The following is a 22,518-nucleotide window of genomic DNA, read 5'->3' as shown; positions in this document are numbered from 1 at the left end:
GTTACTGCTGCCTCCTGGCCACCAAACTAAACCTCACAGCCTGGTTACTGCTGCCTCCTGGCCACCAAACTAAACCTCACAGCCTCACAGCCTGGTTACTGCTGCCTCCTGGCCACCAAACTAAACCTCACAGTCTGGTTACTGCTGCCTCCCGGCCACCAAACTAAACCTCACAGCCTGGTTACTGCTGCCTCCTGGCCACCAAACTAAACCTCACAGTCTGGTTACTGCTGCCTCCTGGCCACCAAACTAAACCTCACAGCCTCACAGCCTGGTTACTGCTGCCTCCTGGCCACCAAACTAAACCTCACAGCCTGGTTACTGCTGCCTCCTGGCCACCAAACTAAACCTCACAGCCTCACAGCCTGGTTACTGCTGCCTCCTGGCCACCAAACTAAACCTCACAGCCTCACAGCCTGGTTACTGCTGCCTCCTGGCCACCAAACTAAAACAGCCTCACAGCCTGGTTACTGCTGCCTCCTGGCCACCAAACTAAACCTCACAGCCTCACAGCCTGGTTACTGCTGCCTCCTGGCCACCAAACTAAACCTCACAGCCTGGTTACTGCTGCCTCCTGGCCACCAAACTAAACCTCACAGCCTGGTTACTGCTGCCTCCTGGCCACCAAACTAAACCTCACAGCCTGGTTACTGCTGCCTCCTGGCCACCAAACTAAACCTCACAGCCTGGTTACTGCTGCCTCCTGGCCACCAAACTAAACCTCACAGCCTCACAGCCTGGTTACTGCTGCCTCCTGGCCACCAAACTAAACCTCACAGCCTGGTTACTGCTGCCTCCTGGCCACCAAACTAAACCTCACAGCCTGGTTACTGCTGCCTCCTGGCCACCAAACTAAACCTCACAGCCTGGTTACTGCTGCCTCCTGGCCACCAAACTAAACCTCACAGCCTGGTTACTGCTGCCTCCTGGCCACCAAACTAAACCTCACAGCCTCACAGCCTGGTTACTGCTGCCTCCTGGCCACCAAACTAAACCTCACAGTCTGGTTACTGCTGCCTCCTGGCCACCAAACTAAACCTCACAGCCTGGTTACTGCTGCCTCCTGGCCACCAAACTAAACCTCACAGCCTCACAGCCTGGTTACTGCTGCCTCCTGGCCACCAAACTAAACCTCACAGCCTCACAGCCTGGTTACTGCTGCCTCCTGACCACCAAACTAAACCTCACAGCCTGGTTACTGCTGCCTCCTGGCCACCAAACTAAACCTCACAGCCTGGTTACTGCTGCCTCCCGGCCACCAAACTAAACCTCACAGCCTGGTTACTGCTGCCTCCTGGCCACCAAACTAAACCTCACAGCCTGGTTACTGCTGCCTCCTGGCCACCAAACTAAACCTCACAGCCTGGTTACTGCTGCCTCCTGGCCACCAAACTAAACCTCACAGCCTCACAGCCTGGTTACTGCTGCCTCCTGGCCACCAAACTAAACCTCACAGCCTGGTTAGCCTGCTGCCTCCCGGCCACCAAACTAAACCTCACAGCCTGGTTACTGCTGCCTCCTGGCCACCAAACTAAACCTCACAGCCTGGTTACTGCTGCCTCCTGGCCACCAAACTAAACCTCACAGCCTCACAGCCTGGTTACTGCTGCCTCCTGGCCACCAAACTAAACCTCACAGTCTGGTTACTGCTGCCTCCTGGCCACCAAACTAAACCTCACAGCCTCACAGCCTGGTTACTGCTGCCTCCTGGCCACCAAACTAAACCTCACAGCCTCACAGCCTGGTTACTGCTGCCTCCTGGCCACCAAACTAAACCTCACAGCCTCACAGCCTGGTTACTGCTGCCTCCTGGCCACCAAACTAAACCTCACAGCCTCACAGCCTGGTTACTGCTGCCTCCTGGCCACCAAACTAAACCTCACAGCCTGGTTACTGCTGCCTCCTGGCCACCAAACTAAACCTCACAGCCTGGTTACTGCTGCCTCCCTGGCCACCAAACTAAACCTCACAGCCTGGTTACTGCTGCCTCCTGGCCACCAAACTAAACCTCACAGCCTGGTTACTGCTGCCTCCTGGCCACCAAACTAAACCTCACAGCCTCACAGCCTGGTTACTGCTGCCTCCTGGCCACCAAACTAAACCTCACAGCCTGGTTACTGCTGCCTCCTGGCCACCAAACTAAACCTCACAGCCTGGTTACTGCTGCCTCCTGGCCACCAAACTAAACCTCACAGCCTGGTTACTGCTGCCTCCTGGCCACCAAACTAAACCTCACAGCCTGGTTACTGCTGCCTCCTGGCCACCAAACTAAACCTCACAGCCTCACAGCCTGGTTACTGCTGCCTCCTGGCCACCAAACTAAACCTCACAGTCTGGTTACTGCTGCCTCCTGGCCACCAAACTAAACCTCACAGTCTGGTTACTGCTGCCTCCTGGCCACCAAACCTAAACCTCACAGCCTGGTTACTGCTGCCTCCTGGCCACCAAACTAAACCTCACAAACTAAACCTCACAGCCTGGTTACTGCTGCCTCCTGGCCACCAAACTAAACCTCACAGCCTCACAGCCTGGTTACTGCTGCCTCCTGGCCACCAAACTAAACCTCACAGCCTCACAGCCTGGTTACTGCTGCCTCCTGGCCACCAAACTAAACCTCACAGCCTCACAGCCTGGTTACTGCTGCCTCCTGGCCACCAAACTAAACCTCACAGCCTCACAGCCTGGTTACTGCTGCCTCCTGGCCACCAAACTAAACCTCACAGCCTCACAGCCTGGTTACTGCTGCCTCCTGACCACCAAACTAAACCTCACAGCCTGGTTACTGCTGCCTCCTGGCCACCAAACTAAACCTCACAGCCTGGTTACTGCTGCCTCCTGGCCACCAAACTAAACCTCACAGCCTGGTTACTGCTGCCTCCTGGCCACCAAACTAAACCTCACAGCCTCACAGCCTGGTTACTGCTGCCTCCTGGCCACCAAACTAAACCTCACAGCCTCACAGCCTGGTTACTGCTGCCTCCCGGCCACCAAACTAAACCTCACAGCCTCACAGCCTGGTTACTGCTGCCTCCTGGCCACCAAACTAAACCTCACAGCCTCACAGCCTGGTTACTGCTGCCTCCTGGCCACCAAACTAAACCTCACAGCCTCACAGCCTGGTTACTGCTGCCTCCTGGCCACCAAACTAAACCTCACAGCCTCACAGCCTGGTTACTGCTGCCTCCTGGCCACCAAACTAAACCTCACAGCCTCACAGCCTGGTTACTGCTGCCTCCTGGCCACCAAACTAAACCTCACAGCCTGGTTACTGCTGCCTCCCGGCCACCAAACTAAACCTCACAGCCTGGTTACTGCTGCCTCCTGGCCACCAAACTAAACCTCACAGCCTGGTTACTGCTGCCTCCTGGCCACCAAACTAAACCTCACAGCCTGGTTACTGCTGCCTCCTGGCCACCAAACTAAACCTCACAGCCTGGTTACTGCTGCCTCCTGGCCACCAAACTAAACCTCACAGCCTCACAGCCTGGTTACTGCTGCCTCCTGGCCACCAAACTAAACCTCACAGCCTGGTTACTGCTGCCTCCTGGCCACCAAACTAAACCTCACAGCCTGGTTACTGCTGCCTCCTGGCCACCAAACTAAACCTCACAGTCTGGTTACTGCTGCCTCCTGGCCACCAAACTAAACCTCACAGCCTCACAGCCTGGTTACTGCTGCCTCCTGGCCACCAAACTAAACCTCACAGTCTGGTTACTGCTGCCCCCTGGCCACCAAACTAAACCTCACAGCCTCACAGCCTGGTTACTGCTGCCTCCTGGCCACCAAACTAAACCTCACAGCCTCACAGCCTGGTTACTGCTGCCTCCTGGCCACCAAACTAAACCTCACAGCCTCACAGCCTGGTTACTGCTGCCTCCTGGCCACCAAACTAAACCTCACAGCCTCACAGCCTGGTTACTGCTGCCTCCTGGCCACCAAACTAAACCTCACAGCCTGGTTACTGCTGCCTCCTGGCCACCAAACTAAACCTCACAGCCTGGTTACTGCTGCCTCCTGGCCACCAAACTAAACCTCACAGCCTGGTTACTGCTGCCTCCTGGCCACCAAACTAAACCTCACAGCCTGGTTACTGCTGCCTCCTGGCCACCAAACTAAACCTCACAGCCTCACAGCCTGGTTACTGCTGCCTCCTGGCCACCAAACTAAACCTCACAGCCTGGTTACTGCTGCCTCCTGGCCACCAAACTAAACCTCACAGCCTGGTTACTGCTGCCTCCTGGCCACCAAACTAAACCTCACAGCCTGGTTACTGCTGCCTCCTGGCCACCAAACTAAACCTCACAGCCTGGTTACTGCTGCCTCCTGGCCACCAAACTAAACCTCACAGCCTCACAGCCTGGTTACTGCTGCCTCCTGGCCACCAAACTAAACCTCACAGCCTGGTTACTGCTGCCTCCTGGCCACCAAACTAAACCTCACAGCCTCACAGCCTGGTTACTGCTGCCTCCTGGCCACCAAACTAAACCTCACAGCCTCACAGCCTGGTTACTGCTGCCTCCTGGCCACCAAACTAAACCTCACAGCCTGGTTACTGCTGCCTCCTGGCCACCAAACTAAACCTCACAGCCTGGTTACTGCTGCCTCCCGGCCACCAAACTAAACCTCACAGCCTGGTTACTGCTGCCTCCTGGCCACCAAACTAAACCTCACAGCCTCACAGCCTGGTTACTGCTGCCTCCTGGCCACCAAACTAAACCTCACAGCCTCACAGCCTGGTTACTGCTGCCTCCTGGCCACCAAACTAAACCTCACAGCCTGGTTACTGCTGCCTCCTGGCCACCAAACTAAACCTCACAGCCTGGTTACTGCTGCCTCCCGGCCACCAAACTAAACCTCACAGCCTGGTTACTGCTGCCTCCTGGCCACCAAACTAAACCTCACAGCCTGGTTACTGCTGCCTCCTGGCCACCAAACTAAACCTCACAGCCTGGTTACTGCTGCCTCCTGGCCACAAACTAAACCTCACAGCCTCACAGCCTGGTTACTGCTGCCTCCTGGCCACCAAACTAAACCTCACAGCCTGGTTACTGCTGCCTCCTGGCCACCAAACTAAACCTCACAGCCTGGTTACTGCTGCCTCCTGGCCACCAAACTAAACCTCACAGTCTGGTTACTGCTGCCTCCTGGCCACCAAACTAAACCTCACAGCCTCACAGCCTGGTTACTGCTGCCTCCTGGCCACCAAACTAAACCTCACAGTCTGGTTACTGCTGCCTCCTGGCCACCAAACTAAACCTCACAGCCTCACAGCCTGGTTACTGCTGCCTCCTGGCCACCAAACTAAACCTCACAGCCTCACAGCCTGGTTACTGCTGCCTCCTGGCCACCAAACTAAACCTCACAGCCTCACAGCCTGGTTACTGCTGCCTCCTGGCCACCAAACTAAACCTCACAGCCTCACAGCCTGGTTACTGCTGCCTCCTGGCCACCAAACTAAACCTCACAGCCTGGTTACTGCTGCCTCCCGGCCACCAAACTAAACCTCACAGCCTGGTTACTGCTGCCTCCTGGCCACCAAACTAAACCTCACAGCCTGGTTACTGCTGCCTCCTGGCCACCAAACTAAACCTCACAGCCTGGTTACTGCTGCCTCCTGGCCACCAAACTAAACCTCACAGCCTCACAGCCTGGTTACTGCTGCCTCCTGGCCACCAAACTAAACCTCACAGCCTGGTTACTGCTGCCTCCTGGCCACCAAACTAAACCTCACAGCCTGGTTACTGCTGCCTCCTGGCCACCAAACTAAACCTCACAGCCTGGTTACTGCTGCCTCCTGGCCACCAAACTAAACCTCACAGTCTGGTTACTGCTGCCTCCTGGCCACCAAACTAAACCTCACAGCCTCACAGCCTGGTTACTGCTGCCTCCTGGCCACCAAACTAAACCTCACAGCCTGGTTACTGCTGCCTCCTGGCCACCAAACTAAACCTCACAGCCTCACAGCCTGGTTACTGCTGCCTCCTGGCCACCAAACTAAACCTCACAGCCTCACAGCCTGGTTACTGCTGCCTCCTGACCACCAAACTAAACCTCACAGCCTGGTTACTGCTGCCTCCCGGCCACCAAACTAAAAACCTCACAGCCTGGTTACTGCTGCCTCCTGGCCACCAAACTAAACCTCACAGCCTGGTTACTGCTGCCTCCTGGCCACCAAACTAAACCTCACAGCCTGGTTACTGCTGCCTCCTGGCCACCAAACTAAACCTCACAGCCTGGTTACTGCTGCCTCCTGGCGACCAAACTAAACCTCACAGCCTCACAGCCTGGTTACTGCTGCCTCCTGGCCACCAAACTAAACCTCACAGCCTGGTTACTGCTGCCTCCTGGCCACCAAACTAAACCTCACAGCCTGGTTACTGCTGCCTCCTGGCCACCAAACTAAACCTCACAGCCTGGTTACTGCTGCCTCCTGGCCACCAAACTAAACCTCACAGCCTCACAGCCTGGTTACTGCTGCCTCCTGGCCACCAAACTAAACCTCACAGTCTGGTTACTGCTGCCTCCTGGCCACCAAACTAAACCTCACAGCCTCACAGCCTGGTTACTGCTGCCTCCTGGCCACCAAACTAAACCTCACAGCCTCACAGCCTGGTTACTGCTGCCTCCTGGCCACCAAACTAAACCTCACAGCCTCACAGCCTGGTTACTGCTGCCTCCTGGCCACCAAACTAAACCTCACAGCCTCACAGCCTGGTTACTGCTGCCTCCTGCCACCAAACTAAACCTCACAGCCTGGTTACTGCTGCCTCCTGGCCACCAAACTAAACCTCACAGCCTGGTTACTGCTGCCTCCTGGCCACCAAACTAAACCTCACAGCCTGGTTACTGCTGCCTCCTGGCCACCAAACTAAACCTCACAGCCTGGTTACTGCTGCCTCCTGGCCACCAAACTAAACCTCACAGCCTGGTTACTGCTGCCTCCTGGCCACCAAACTAAACCTCACAGCCTCACAGCCTGGTTACTGCTGCCTCCTGGCCACCAAACTAAACCTCACAGTCTGGTTACTGCTGCCTCCTGGCCACCAAACTAAACCTCACAGTCTGGTTACTGCTGCCTCCTGGCCACCAAACTAAACCTCACAGTCTGGTTACTGCTGCCTCCTGGCCACCAAACTAAACCTCACAGCCTCACAGCCTGGTTACTGCTGCCTCCTGGCCACCAAACTAAACCTCACAGCCTGGTTACTGCTGCCTCCTGGCCACCAAACTAAACCTCACAGCCTCACAGCCTGGTTACTGCTGCCTCCTGGCCACCAAACTAAAAACCTCACAGCCTGGTTACTGCTGCCTCCTGGCCACCAAACTAAACCTCACAGCCTCACAGCCTGGTTACTGCTGCCTCCTGGCCACCAAACTAAACCTCACAGCCTCACAGCCTGGTTACTGCTGCCTCCTGGCCACCAAACTAAACCTCACAGCCTCACAGCCTGGTTACTGCTGCCTCCTGGCCACCAAACTAAAACCTCACAGCCTGGTTACTGCTGCCTCCTGGCCACCAAACTAAACCTCACAGCCTGGTTACTGCTGCCTCCTGGCCACCAAACTAAACCTCACAGCCTGGTTACTGCTGCCTCCTGGCCACCAAACTAAACCTCACACAGCCTGGTTAGCCTGGCTGCCTCCTGGCCACCAAACTAAACCTCACAGCCTCACAGCCTGGTTACTGCTGCCTCCCTGGCCACCAAACTAAACCTCACAGCCTGGTTACTGCTGCCTCCTGGCCACCAAACTAAACCTCACAGCCTGGTTACTGCTGCCTCCTGGCCACCAAACTAAACCTCACAGCCTCACAGCCTGGTTACTGCTGCCTCCTGGCCACCAAACTAAACCTCACAGCCTGGTTACTGCTGCCTCCTGGCCACCAAACTAAACCTCACAGCCTCACAGCCTGGTTACTGCTGCCTCCTGGCCACCAAACTAAACCTCACAGCCTGGTTACTGCTGCCTCCTGGCCACCAAACTAAACCTCACAGCCTCACAGCCTGGTTACTGCTGCCTCCTGGCCACCAAACTAAACCTCACAGCCTCACAGCCTGGTTACTGCTGCCTCCTGACCACCAAACTAAACCTCACAGCCTGGTTACTGCTGCCTCCCGGCCACCAAACTAAACCTCACAGCCTGGTTACTGCTGCCTCCTGGCCACCAAACTAAACCTCACAGCCTGGTTACTGCTGCCTCCTGGCCACCAAACTAAACCTCACAGCCTCACAGCCTGGTTACTGCTGCCTCCTGGCCACCAAACTAAACCTCACAGCCTCACAGCCTGGTTACTGCTGCCTGCCTCCACCAAACTAAACCTCACAGCCTGGTTACTGCTGCCTCCTGGCCACCAAACTAAACCTCACAGCCTGGTTACTGCTGCCTCCTGGCCACCAAACTAAACCTCACAGCCTGGTTACTGCTGCCTCCTGGCCACCAAACTAAACCTCACAGCCTGGTTACTGCTGCCTCCTGGCCACCAAACTAAACCTCACAGCCAGCCTGGTTACTGCTGCCTCCTGGCCACCAAACTAAACCTCACAGCCTCACAGCCTGGTTACTGCTGCCTCCTGGCCACCAAACTAAACCTCACAGCCTGGTTACTGCTGCCTCCTGGCCACCAAACTAAACCTCACAGCCTGGTTACTGCTGCCTCCTGGCCACCAAACTAAACCTCACAGTCTGGTTACTGCTGCCCCCTGGCCACCAAACTAAACCTCACAGCCTCACAGCCTGGTTACTGCTGCCTCCTGGCCACCAAACTAAACCTCACAGCCTGGTTACTGCTGCCTCCTGGCCACCAAACTAAACCTCACAGCCTCACAGCCTGGTTACTGCTGCCTCCTGGCCACCAAACTAAACCTCACAGCCTCACAGCCTGGTTACTGCTGCCTCCTGGCCACCAAACTAAACCTCACAGCCTCACAGCCTGGTTACTGCTGCCTCCTGGCCACCAAACTAAACCTCACAGCCTCACAGCCTGGTTACTGCTGCCTCCTGGCCACCAAACTAAACCTCACAGCCTGGTTACTGCTGCCTCCTGGCCACCAAACTAAACCTCACAGCCTGGTTACTGCTGCCTCCCGGCCACCAAACCTAAACCTCACAGCCTGGTTACTGCTGCCTCCTGGCCACCAAACTAAACCTCACAGCCTGGTTACTGCTGCCTCCTGGCCACCAAACTAAACCTCACAGCCTCACAGCCTGGTTACTGCTGCCTCCTGGCCACCAAACTAAACCTCACAGCCTGGTTACTGCTGCCTCCTGGCCACCAAACTAAACCTCACAGCCTGGTTACTGCTGCCTCCTGGCCACCAAACTAAACCTCACAGCCTGGTTACTGCTGCCTCCTGGCCACCAAACTAAACCTCACAGCCTCACAGTTACTGCTGCCTCCTGGCCACCAAACTAAACCTCACAGCCTCACAGCCTGGTTACTGCTGCCTCCTGGCCACCAAACTAAACCTCACAGCCTGGTTACTGCTGCCTCCTGGCCACCAAACTAAACCTCACAGCCTCACAGCCTGGTTACTGCTGCCTCCTGGCCACCAAACTAAACCTCACAGCCTCACAGCCTGGTTACTGCTGCCTCCTGGCCACCAAACTAAACCTCACAGCCTGGTTACTGCTGCCTCCTGGCCACCAAACTAAACCTCACAGCCTGGTTACTGCTGCCTCCTGGCCACCAAACTAAACCTCACAGCCTGCCTGGTTACTGCTGCCTCCTGGCCACCAAACTAAACCTCACAGCCTGGTTACTGCTGCCTCACAAACTAAACCTCACAGCCTGCAGCCTGAGTTACTGCTGCCTCCTGGCCACCAAACTAAACCTCACAGCCTCACAGCCTGGTTACTGCTGCCTCCTGGCCACCAAACTAAACCTCACAGCCTGGTTACTGCTGCCTCCTGGCCACCAAACTCAAAAACCTCACAGCCTGGTTACTGCTGCCTCCTGGCCACCAAACTAAACCTCACAGTCTGGTTACTGCTGCCTCCTGGCCACCAAACTAAACCTCACAGCCTCACAGCCTGGTTACTGCTGCCTCCTGGCCACCAAACTAAACCTCACAGCCTCACAGCCTGGTTACTGCTGCCTCCTGGCCACCAAACTAAACCTCACAGCCTCACAGCCTGGTTACTGCTGCCTCCTGGCCACAAACTAAACTAAACCTCACAGCCTCACAGCCTGGTTACTGCTGCCTCCTGGCCACCAAACTAAACCTCACAGCCTCACAGCCTGGTTACTGCTGCCTCCTGGCCACCAAACTAAACCTCACAGCCTCACAGCCTGGTTACTGCTGCCTCCTGGCCACCAAACTAAACCTCACAGCCTGGTTACTGCTGCCTCCTGGCCACCAAACTAAACCTCACAGCCTGGTTACTGCTGCCTCCTGGCCACCAAACTAAACCTCACAGCCTGGTTACTGCTGCCTCCTGGCCACCAAACTAAACCTCAGCCTCACAGCCTGGTTACTGCTGCCTCCTGGCCACCAAACTAAACCTCACAGCCTCACAGCCTGGTTACTGCTGCCTCCTGGCCACCAAACTAAACCTCACAGCCTGGTTACTGCTGCCTCCTGGCCACCAAACTAAAAGCCTCACAGCCTGGTTACTGCTGCCTCCTGGCCACCAAACTAAACCTCACAGCCTGGTTACTGCTGCCTCCTGGCCACCAAACTAAACCTCACAGCCTGGTTACTGCTGCCTCCTGGCCACCAAACTAAACCTCACAGCCTCACAGCCTGGTTACTGCTGCCTCCTGGCCACCAAACTAAACCTCACAGCCTGGTTACTGCTGCCTCCTGGCCACCAAACTAAACCTCACAGCCTCACAGCCTGGTTACTGCTGCCTCCTGGCCACCAAACTAAACCTCACAGCCTGGTTACTGCTGCCTCCTGGCCACCAAACTAAACCTCACAGCCTGGTTACTGCTGCCTCCTGGCCACCAAACTAAACCTCACAGCCTCACAGCCTGGTTACTGCTGCCTCCTGGCCACCAAACTAAACCTCACAGCCTCACAGCCTGGTTACTGCTGCCTCCTGGCCACCAAACTAAACCTCACAGCCTGGTTACTGCTGCCTCCTGGCCACCAAACTAAACCTCACAGCCTCACAGCCTGGTTACTGCTGCCTCCTGGCCACCAAACTAAACCTCACAGCCTGGTTACTGCTGCCTCCTGGCCACCAAACTAAACCTCACAGCCTGGTTACTGCTGCCTCCTGGCCACCAAACTAAACCTCACAGCCTCACAGCCTGGTTACTGCTGCCTCCTGGCCACCAAACTAAACCTCACAGCCTGGCCACCAAACTAAACCTACTGCTGCCTCCTGGCCACCAAACTAAACCTCACAGCCTCACAGCCTGGTTACTGCTGCCTCCTGGCCACCAAACTAAACCTCACAGCCTGGTTACTGCTGCCTCCTGGCCACCAAACTAAACCTCACAGCCTGGTTACTGCTGCCTCCTGGCCACCAAACTAAACCTCACAGCCTCACAGCCTGGTTACTGCTGCCTCCTGGCCACCAAACTAAACCTCACAGCCTCACAGCCTGGTTACTGCTGCCTCCTGGCCACCAAACTAAACCTCACAGCCTCACAGCCTGGTTACTGCTGCCTCCTGGCCACCAAACTAAACCTCACAGCCTCACAGCCTGGTTACTGCTGCCTCCTGGCCACAAACAAACTCACAACCTCACAGCCTGGTTACTGCTGCCTCCTGGCAAACTAAACTCAAACTAAAGCCTCACAGCCTCACAGCCTGGTTACTGCTGCCTCCTGGCCACCAAACTAAACCTCACAGCCTCACAGCCTGGTTACTGCTGCCTCCTGGCCACCAAACTAAACCTCACAGCCTCACAGCCTGGTTACTGCTGCCTCCTGGCCACCAAACTAAACCTCACAGCCTGGTTACTGCTGCCTCCTGGCCACCAAACTAAACCTCACAGCCTCACAGCCTGGTTACTGCTGCCTCCTGGCCACCAAACTAAACCTCACAGCCTCACAGCCTGGTTACTGCTGCCTCCTGGCCACCAAACTAAACCTCACAGCCTGGTTACTGCTGCCTCCTGGCCACCAAACTAAACCTCACAGCCTGGTTACTGCTGCCTCCTGGCCACCAAACTAAACCTCACAGCCTGGTTACTGCTGCCTCCTGGCCACCAAACTAAACCTCACAGCCTGGTTACTGCTGCCTCCTGGCCACCAAACTAAACCTCACAGCCTCACAGCCTGGTTACTGCTGCCTCCTGGCCAGCCAAACCAAACTAAGCCTCACAGCCTGGTTACTGCTGCCTCCTGGCCACCAAACTAAACCTCACAGCCTGGTTACTGCTGCCTCCTGGCCACCAAACTAAACCTCACAGCCTCACAGCCTGGTTACTGCTGCCTCCTGGCCACCAAACTAAACCTCACAGCCTGGTTACTGCTGCCTCCTGGCCACCAAACTAAAACCTCACAGCCTGGTTACTGCTGCCTCCTGGCCACCAAACTAAACCTCACAGCCTCACAGCCTGGTTACTGCTGCCTCCTGGCCACCAAACTAAACCTCACAGCCTGCCTTACTGCTGCCTCCTGGCCACCAAACTAAACCTCACAGCCTGGTTACTGCTGCCTCCTGGCCACCAAACTAAACCTCACAGCCTCACAGCCTGGTTACTGCTGCCTCCTGGCCACTAAACCTAAACCTCACAGCCTGGTTACTGCTGCCTCCTGGCCACCAAACTAAACCTCACAGCCTGGTTACTGCTGCCTCCTGGCCACCAAACTAAAAAGCCTCACAGCCTCACAGCCTGGTTACTGCTGCCTCCTGGCCACCAAACTAAACCTCACAGTCTGGTTACTGCTGCCTCCCGGCCACCAAACTAAACCTCACAGCCTGGTTACTGCTGCCTCCTGGCCACCAAACTAAACCTCACAGTCTGGTTACTGCTGCCCCCTGGCCACCAAACTAAACCTCACAGCCTCACAGCCTGGTTACTGCTGCCTCCTGGCCACCAAACCTCAAACCTCACAGCCTGGTTACTGCTGCCTCCTGGCCACCAAACTAAACCTCACAGCCTCACAGCCTGGTTACTGCTGCCTCCTGGCCACCAAACTAAACCTCACAGCCTCACAGCCTGGTTACTGCTGCCTCCTGGCCACCAAACTAAACCTCACAGCCTCACAGCCTGGTTACTGCTGCCTCCTGGCCACCAAACTAAACCTCACAGCCTCACAGCCTGGTTACTGCTGCCTCCTGACCACCAAACTAAACCTCACAGCCTGGTTACTGCTGCCTCCCGGCCACCAAACTAAACCTCACAGCCTGGTTACTGCTGCCTCCCGGCCACCAAACTAAACCTCACAGCCTGGTTACTGCTGCCTCCTGGCCACCAAACTAAACCTCACAGCCTGGTTACTGCTGCCTCCTGGCCACCAAACTAAACCTCACAGCCTCACAGCCTGGTTACTGCTGCCTCCTGGCCACCAAACTAAACCTCACAGCCTGGTTACTGCTGCCTCCTGGCCACCAAACTAAACCTCACAGCCTGGTTACTGCTGCCTCCTGGCCACCAAACTAAACCTCACAGCCTCACAGCCTGGTTACTGCTGCCTCCTGGCCACCAAACTAAACCTCACAGCCTGGTTACTGCTGCCTCCTGGCCACCAAACTAAACCTCACAGCCTGGTTACTGCTGCCTCCTGGCCACCAAACTAAACCTCACAGCCTGGTTACTGCTGCCTCCTGGCCACCAAACTAAACCTCACAGCCTGGTTACTGCTGCCTCCTGGCCACCAAACTAAACCTCACAGCCTCACAGCCTCACAGCCTGGTTACTGCTGCCTCCTGGCCACCAAACTAAACCTCACAGCCTCACAGCCTGGTTACTGCTGCCTCCTGGCCACCAAACTAAACCTCACAGCCTCACAGCCTGGTTACTGCTGCCTCCTGGCCACCAAACTAAACCTCACAGCCTCACAGCCTGGTTACTGCTGCCTCCTGGCCACCAAACTAAACCTCACAGCCTCACAGCCTGGTTACTGCTGCCTCCTGGCCACCAAACTAAACCTCACAGCCTGGTTACTGCTGCCTCCCGGCCACCAAACTAAACCTCACAGCCTGGTTACTGCTGCCTCCTGGCCACCAAACTAAACCTCACACACTGCTGCCTCACAGCCTGGTTACTGCTGCCTCCTGGCCACCAAACTAAACCTCACAGCCTCACAGCCTGGTTACTGCTGCCTCCTGGCCACCAAACTAAACCTCACAGCCTCACAGCCTGGTTACTGCTGCCTCCTGGCCACCAAACTAAACCTCACAGCCTGGTTACTGCTGCCTCCTGGCCACCAAACTAAACCTCACAGCCTCACAGCCTGGTTACTGCTGCCTCCTGCCCTGGCCTCCTGGCCCAAACTAAAGCCTCACAGCCTGGTTACTGCTGCCTCCTGGCCACCAAACTAAACCTCACAGCCTCACAGCCTGGTTACTGCTGCCTCCTGGCCACCAAACTAAACCTCACAGCCTGGTTACTGCTGCCTCCTGGCCACCAAACTAAACCTCACAGCCTCACAGCCTGGTTACTGCTGCCTCCTGGCCACCAAACTAAACCTCACAGCCTGGTTACTGCTGCCTCCTGGCCACCAAACTAAACCTCACAGCCTGGTTACTGCTGCCTCCTGGCCACCAAACCTCACAGCCTCAACTGGCCACCAAACTAAACCTCACAGCCTCACAGCCTCACAGCCTGGTTACTGCTGCCTCCTGGCCACCAAACTAAACCTCACAGCCTCACAGCCTGGTTACTGCTGCCTCCTGGCCACCAAACTAAACCTCACAGCCTGGTTACTGCTGCCTCCTGGCCACCAAACTAAACCTCACAGCCTCACAGCCTGGTTACTGCTGCCTCCTGGCCACCAAACTAAACCTCACAGCCTGGTTACTGCTGCCTCCTGGCCACCAAACTAAACCTCACAGCCTCACAGCCTGGTTACTGCTGCCTCCTGGCCACCAAACTAAACCTCACAGCCTGGTTACTGCTGCCTCCTGGCCACCAAACTAAACCTCACAGCCTGGTTACTGCTGCCTCCTGGCCACCAAACTAAACCTCAAGCCTCACAGCCTCTAAACCTCACAGCCTGGTTACTGCTGCCTCCTGGCCACCAAACTAAACCTCACAGCCTCACAGCCTGGTTACTGCTGCCTCCTGGCCACCAAACTAAACCTCACAGCCTGGTTACTGCTGCCTCCTGGCCACCAAACTAAACCTCACAGCCTCACAGCCTGGTTACTGCTGCCTCCTGGCCACCAAACTAAACCTCACAGCCTCACAGTCTGGTTACTGCTGCCTCCTGGCCACCAAACTAAACCTCACAGTCTGGTTACTGCTGCCTCCTGGCCACCAAACTCAACCTCACAGCCTCACAGCCTGGTTACTGCTGCCTCCTGGCCACCAAACTAAACCTCACAGTCTGGTTACTGCTGCCTCCCGGCCACCAAACTAAACCTCACAGCCTGGTTACTGCTGCCTCCTGGCCACCAAACTAAACCTCACAGCCTGGTTACTGCTGCCTCCTGGCCACCAAACTAAACCTCACAGCCTCACAGCCTGGTTACTGCTGCCTCCTGGCCACCAAACTAAACCTCACAGCCTGGTTACTGCTGCCTCCTGGCCACCAAACTCAACCTCACAGCCTGGTTACTGCTGCCTCCTGGCCACCAAACTCAACCTCACAGCCTGGTTACTGCTGCCTCCTGGCCACCAAACTAAACCTCACAGCCTCACAGCCTCACAGCCTGGTTACTGCTGCCTCCTGGCCACCAAACTAAACCTCACAGCCTCACAGCCTGGTTACTGCTGCCTCCTGGCCACCAAACTAAACCTCACAGCCTGGTTACTGCTGCCTCCCGGCCACCAAACTAAGCCTCACAGCCTGGTTACTGCTGCCTCCTGGCCACCAAACTAAACCTCACAGTCTGGTTACTGCTGCCTCCTGGCCACCAAACTAAACCTCACAGCCTCACAGCCTGGTTACTGCTGCCTCCTGGCCACCAAACTAAACCTCACAGCCTGGTTACTGCTGCCTCCTGGCCACCAAACTAAACCTCACAGCCTGGTTACTGCTGCCTCCTGGCCACCAAACTAAACCTCACAGCCTCACAGCCTCACAGCCTGGTTACTGCTGCCTCCTGGCCACCAAACTAAACCTCACAGCCTCACAGCCTGGTTACTGCTGCCTCCTGGCCACCAAACTAAACCTCACAGCCTGGTTACTGCTGCCTCCTGGCCACCAAACTAAACCTCACAGCCTCACAGCCTGGTTACTGCTGCCTCCTGGCCACCAAACTAAACCTCACAGCCTCACAGCCTGGTTACTGCTGCCTCCTGGCCACCAAACTAAACCTCACAGCCTGGTTACTGCTGCCTCCTGGCCACCAAACTAAACCTCACAGCCTCACAGCCTGGTTACTGCTGCCTCCTGGCCACCAAACTAAACCTCACAGTCTGGTTACTGCTGCCTCCTGGCCACCAAACTAAACCTCACAGCCTGGTTACTGCTGCCTCCTGGCCACCAAACTAAACCTCACAGCCTGGTTACTGCTGCCTCCTGGCCACCAAACTAAACCTCACAGCCTCACAGCCTGGTTACTGCTGCCTCCTGGCCACCAAACTAAACCTCACAGCCTCACAGCCTGGTTACTGCTGCCTCCTGGCCACCAAACTAAACCTCAGCCTCACAGCCTGGTTACTGCTGCCTCCTGGCCACCAAACTAAACCTCACAGCCTCACAGCCTGGTTACTGCTGCCTCCTGGCCACCAAACTAAACCTCACAGCCTCACAGCCTGGTTACTGCTGCCTCCTGGCCACCAAACTAAACCTCACAGCCTCACAGCCTGGTTACTGCTGCCTCCTGGCCACCAAACTAAACCTCACAGCCTGGTTACTGCTGCCTCCTGGCCACCAAACTAAACCTCACAGCCTGGTTACTGCTGCCTCCTGGCCACCAAACTAAACCTCACAGCCTGGTTACTGCTGCCTCCTGGCCACCAAACTAAACCTCACAGCCTCACAGCCTGGTTACTGCTGCCTCCTGGCCACCAAACTAAACCTCACAGCCTCACAGCCTGGTTACTGCTGCCTCCTGGCCACCAAACTAAAACACCTCACAGCCTGGTTACTGCTGCCTCCTGGCCACCAAACTAAACCTCACAGCCTGGTTACTGCTGCCTCCTGGCCACCAAACTAAACCTCACAGCCTCACAGCCTGGTTACTGCTGCCTCCTGGCCACCAAACTAAACCTCAAGCCTCACAGCCTGGTTACTGCTGCCTCCTGGCCACCAAACTAAACCTCACAGCCTCACAGCCTGGTTACTGCTGCCTCCTGGCCACCAAACTAAACCTCACAGCCTGGTTACTGCTGCCTCCTGGCCACCAAACTAAACCTCACAGCCTCACAGCCTGGTTACTGCTGCCTCCTGGCCACCAAACTAAACCTCACAGCCTGGTTACTGCTGCCTCCTGGCCACCAAACTAAACCTCACAGCCTGGTTACTGCTGCCTCCTGGCCACCAAACTAAACCTCACAGCCTCACAGCCTGGTTACTGCTGCCTCCTGGCCACCAAACTAAACCTCACAGCCTGGTTACTGCTGCCTCCTGGCCACCAAACTAAACCTCACAGCCTCACAGCCTGGTTACTGCTGCCTCCTGGCCACCAAACTAAACTCAAGCCTCACAGCCTGGTTACTGCTGCCTCCTGGCCACCAAACTAAAGCCTCACAGCCTGGTTACTGCTGCCTCCTGGCCACCAAACTAAACCTCACAGCCTGGTTACTGCTGCCTCCTGGCCACCAAACTAAACCTCACAGCCTCACAGCCTGGTTACTGCTGCCTCCTGGCCACCAAACTAAACCTCACAGCCTCACAGCCTGGTTACTGCTGCCTCCTGGCCACCAAACTCAACCTCACAGCCTGGTTACTGCTGCCTCCTAGCCACCAAACTAAACCTCACAGCCTCACAGCCTGGTTACTGCTGCCTCCTAGCCACCAAACTAAACCTCACAGCCTGGTTACTGCTGCCTCCCGGCCACCAAACTAAGCCTCACAGCCTGGTTACTGCTGCCTCCTGGCCACCAAACTAAGCCTCACAGCCTCACAGTCTGGTTACTGCTGCCTCCTGGCCACCAAACTAAACCTCACAGTCTGGTTACTGCTGCCTCCTGGCCACCAAACTAAACCTCACAGCCTCACAGCCTGGTTACTGCTGCCTCCTGGCCACCAAACTAAACCTCACAGCCTGGTTACTGCTGCCTCCTGGCCACCAAACTAAACCTCACAGCCTCACAGCCTGGTTACTGCTGCCTCCTGGCCACCAAACTAAACCTCACAGCCTCACAGCCTGGTTACTGCTGCCTCCTGGCCACCAAACTAAACCTCACAGCCTCACAGCCTGGTTACTGCTGCCTCCTGGCCACCAAACTAAACCTCACAGTCTGGTTACTGCTGCCTCCTGGCCACAAACAAACTAAACCTCACAGCCTCACAGCCTGGTTACTGCTGCCTCCTGGCCACCAAACTAAACCTCACAGCCTGGTTACTGCTGCCTCCTGGCCACCAAACTAAACCTCACAGCCTCACAGCCTGGTTACTGCTGCCTCCTGGCCACCAAACTAAAAAGCCTCACAGCCTGGTTACTGCTGCCTCCTGGCCACCAAACTAAACCTCACAGCCTCACAGCCTGGTTACTGCTGCCTCCTGGCCACCAAACTAAACCTCACAGCCTGGTTACTGCTGCCTCCTGGCCACCAAACCTAAACCTCACAGCCTGGTTACTGCTGCCTCCTGGCCACCAAACTAAACCTCACAGCCTCACAGCCTGGTTACTGCTGCCTCCTGGCCACCAAACTAAACCTCACAGCCTGGTTACTGCTGCCTCCTGGCCACCAAACTAAACCTCACAGCCTCACAGCCTGGTTACTGCTGCCTCCTGGCCACCAAACTAAACCTCACAGCCTGGTTACTGCTGCCTCCTGGCCACCAAACTAAACCTCACAGCCTCACAGCCTGGTTACTGCTGCCTCCTGGCCACCAAACTAAACCTCACAGCCTGGTTACTGCTGCCTCCTGGCCACCAAACTAAAACCTCACAGCCTGGTTACTGCTGCCTCCTGGCCACCAAACTAAACCTCACAGCCTCACAGCCTGGTTACTGCTGCCTCCTGGCCACCAAACTAAACCTCACAGCCTGGTTACTGCTGCCTCCTGGCCACCAAACTAAAAACCTCACAGCCTGGTTACTGCTGCCTCCTGGCCACCAAACTAAACCTCACAGCCTGGTTACTGCTGCCTCCTGGCCACCAAACTAAACCTCACAGCCTGGTTACTGCTGCCTCCTGGCCACCAAACTAAACCTCACAGCCTCACAGCCTGGTTACTGCTGCCTCCTGGCCACCAAACTAAACCTCACAGCCTGGTTACTGCTGCCTCCTGGCCACCAAACTAAACCTCACAGCCTCACAGCCTGGTTACTGCTGCCTCCTGGCCACCAAACTAAACCTCACAGCCTGGTTACTGCTGCCTCCTGGCCACCAAACTAAACCTCACAGCCTCACAGCCTGGTTACTGCTGCCTCCTGGCCACCAAACTAAAAAGCCTCACAGCCTGGTTACTGCTGCCTCCTGGCCACCAAACTAAACCTCACAGCCTCACAGCCTGGTTACTGCTGCCTCCTGGCCACCAAACTAAACCTCACAGCCTCACAGCCTGGTTACTGCTGCCTCCTGGCCACCAAAACTAAGCCTCACAGCCTGGTTACTGCTGCCTCCTGGCCACCAAACTAAACCTCACAGCCTGGTTACTGCTGCCTCCTGGCCACCAAACTAAAAGCCTCACAGCCTGGTTACTGCTGCCTCCTGGCCACCAAACTAAACCTCACAGCCTCACAGCCTGGTTACTGCTGCCTCCTGGCCACCAAACTAAACCTCACAGCCTCACAGCCTGGTTACTGCTGCCTCCTGGCCACCAAACTAAACCTCACAGCCTGGTTACTGCTGCCTCCTGGCCACCAAACTAAACCTCACAGCCTGGTTACTGCTGCCTCCTGGCCACCAAACTAAACCTCACAGCCTCACAGCCTGGTTACTGCTGCCTCCTGGCCACCAAACTAAACCTCACAGCCTCACAGCCTGGTTACTGCTGCCTCCTGGCCACCAAACTAAACCTCACAGCCTCACAGCCTGGTTACTGCTGCCTCCTGGCCACCAAACTAAACCTCACAGCCTGGTTACTGCTGCCTCCTGGCCACCAAACTAAACCTCACAGCCTGGTTACTGCTGCCTCCTGGCCACCAAACTAAACCTCACAGCCTCACAGCCTCACAGCCTGGTTACTGCTGCCTCCTGGCCACCAAACTAAACCTCACAGCCTCACAGCCTGGTTACTGCTGCCTCCTGGCCACCAAACTAAACCTCACAGCCTGGTTACTGCTGCCTCCTGGCCACCAAACTAAACCTCACAGCCTCACAGCCTGGTTACTGCTGCCTCCTGGCCACCAAACTAAACCTAAACCTCACAGCCTGGTTACTGCTGCCTCCTGGCCACCAAACTAAACCTCACAGCCTGGTTACTGCTGCCTCCTGGCCACCAAACTAAACCTCACAGCCTCACAGCCTGGTTACTGCTGCCTCCTGGCCACCAAACTAAACCTCACAGCCTGGTTACTGCTGCCTCCTGGCCACCAAACTAAACCTCACAGCCTGGTTACTGCTGCCTCCTGGCCACCAAACTAAACCTCACAGTCTGGTTACTGCTGCCTCCTGGCCACCAAACTAAACCTCACAGCCTCACAGCCTGGTTACTGCTGCCTCCTGGCCACCAAACTAAACCTCACAGCCTCACAGCCTGGTTACTGCTGCCTCCTGGCCACCAAACTAAACCTCACAGCCTCACAGCCTGGTTACTGCTGCCTCCTGGCCACCAAACTAAAAAGCCTCACAGCCTGGTTACTGCTGCCTCCTGGCCACCAAACTAAACCTCACAGCCTCACAGCCTGGTTACTGCTGCCTCCTGGCCACCAAACTAAACCTCACAGCCTCACAGCCTGGTTACTGCTGCCTCCTGGCCACCAAACTAAAAACCTCACAGCCTGGTTACTGCTGCCTCCTGGCCACCAAACTAAACCTCACAGCCTGGTTACTGCTGCCTCCCGGCCACCAAACTAAACAGCCTGGTTACTGCTGCCTCCTGGCCACCAAACTAAACCTCACAGCCTCACAGCCTGGTTACTGCTGCCTCCTGGCCACCAAACTAAACCTCACAGCCTCACAGCCTGGTTACTGCTGCCTCCTGGCCACCAAACTAAACCTCACAGCCTCACAGCCTGGTTACTGCTGCCTCCTGGCCACCAAACTAAACCTCACAGCCTGGTTACTGCTGCCTCCTGGCCACCAAACTAAAAGCCTCTGCAGCCCTCACAGCCTGGTTACTGCTGCCTCCTGGCCACCAAACTAAAGCCTCACAGCCTGGTTACTGCTGCCTCCTGGCCACCAAACTAAACCTCACAGCCTCACAGCCTGGTTACTGCTGCCTCCTGGCCACCAAACTAAACCTCACAGCCTGCCTGGTTACTGCTGCCTCCTGGCCACCAAACTAAAAGCCTCACAGCCTGGTTACTGCTGCCTCCTGGCCACCAAACTAAACCTCACAGCCTGGTTACTGCTGCCTCCTGGCCACCAAACTAAACCTCACAGCCTGGTTACTGCTGCCTCCTGGCCACCAAACTAAACCTCACAGCCTCACAGCCTGGTTACTGCTGCCTCCTGGCCACCAAACTAAACCTCACAGCCTCACAGCCTGGTTACTGCTGCCTCCTGGCCACCAAACTAAACAGCCTCACAGCCTGGTTACTGCTGCCTCCTGGCCACCAAACTAAACCTCACAGCCTGGTTACTGCTGCCTCCTGGCCACCAAACTAAACCTCACAGCCTCACAGCCTGGTTACTGCTGCCTCCTGGCCACCAAACTAAACCTCACAGCCTGGTTACTGCTGCCTCCTGGCCACCAAACTAAACCTCACAGCCTCACAGCCTGGTTACTGCTGCCTCCTGGCCACCAAACTAAACCTCACAGCCTGGTTACTGCTGCCTCCTGGCCACCAAACTAAACCTCACAGCCTGGTTACTGCTGCCTCCTGGCCACCAAACTAAACCTCACAGCCTCACAGCCTGGTTACTGCTGCCTCCTGGCCACCAAACTAAACCTCACAGCCTCACAGCCTGGTTACTGCTGCCTCCTGGCCACCAAACTAAAAACCTCACAGCCTGGTTACTGCTGCCTCCTGGCCAAACTAAACCTCAAGCCTCACAGCCTGGTTACTGCTGCCTCCTGGCCACCAAACTAAACCTCACAGCCTCACAGCCTGGTTACTGCTGCCTCCTGGCCACCAAACTAAACCTCACAGCCTGGTTACTGCTGCCTCCTGGCCACCAAACTAAACCTCACAGCCTCACAGCCTGGTTACTGCTGCCTCCTGGCCACCAA

The sequence above is a fragment of the Oncorhynchus nerka genome, linkage group LG16 (assembly GCF_034236695.1).
Source record: "Oncorhynchus nerka isolate Pitt River linkage group LG16, Oner_Uvic_2.0, whole genome shotgun sequence".
NCBI lineage: Eukaryota > Metazoa > Chordata > Actinopteri > Salmoniformes > Salmonidae > Oncorhynchus > Oncorhynchus nerka.
This window is presented reverse-complemented; position numbering follows the sequence as displayed.